The sequence below is a fragment of the Cebus imitator genome, unplaced genomic scaffold (genome assembly GCF_001604975.1).
Source record: "Cebus imitator isolate Cc_AM_T3 unplaced genomic scaffold, Cebus_imitator-1.0 Scaffold311, whole genome shotgun sequence".
NCBI classification, from domain to species: Eukaryota; Metazoa; Chordata; class Mammalia; order Primates; family Cebidae; genus Cebus; species Cebus imitator.
The window spans coordinates 3,718,245-3,718,793 of record NW_016107626.1 but is presented as its reverse complement, the minus strand read 5'-3'; the positions used below and the strand labels follow the sequence as shown (position 1 = coordinate 3,718,793).

The 549-nt window shown below is 48.1% G+C and overlaps 1 long non-coding RNA gene across 1 annotated transcript in view; it reads left to right on the top strand.

Annotated features, from left to right (window-relative positions):
• Positions 1-219: 219 nt before the first annotated feature.
• Positions 220-549, top strand: part of LOC119467621 — a 6,547-nt gene continuing 6,217 nt past the window's right edge. The window contains exon 1 of the long non-coding RNA XR_005196163.1: positions 220-288. This is a non-coding gene — a long non-coding RNA (uncharacterized LOC119467621). The remainder of the gene's footprint in view (positions 289-549) is intronic.

The following is a 549-nucleotide window of genomic DNA, read 5'->3' as shown; positions in this document are numbered from 1 at the left end:
TTCCACTAGCAATCTTGCTACGAGAGTACAACAAACAAAGGAAAGCAGACATATTTATTTCTTACGCATTTGGGGGCGTCCTCACTGCGGTGTCTGATCTCCGTTGGCTGCAGCCAGACCTCACCACCTAAACTAAAACCTGATTGGCCAATAACTTGAAATGTTTCTAAACAGGTAAAAGCAACGGAGAGCAAAAAAGAAGGAAGTCCAAATAAGGAAGGGCACAGGCTGCGAGCGGGGACAGGCCTGTGGGCACGTCCAGCACAGACCTCTTGGCTAGAGTACAAGGTATGACGTGCCTGTCAGCTTGTCCAGCAGCTGCATAGGATAGGGCTTCTAGCAAAACAGCAAGAAGGCCTTGGAAGAGGGTGTTTAAAACAAACTATCATTTCTAACATGTATGAATTTTTCTTAAACAAGAAAGGGAACTTCACAGAGGAACTTTTCTACTTCCCACAGTGGTGGTGATGGTGATGGTGGTGGTGATGGTGGTGGTGGTGGTGATGGTGGTGGTGGTGGTGGTGATGGTGATGGTGGTGGTGGTGGTGG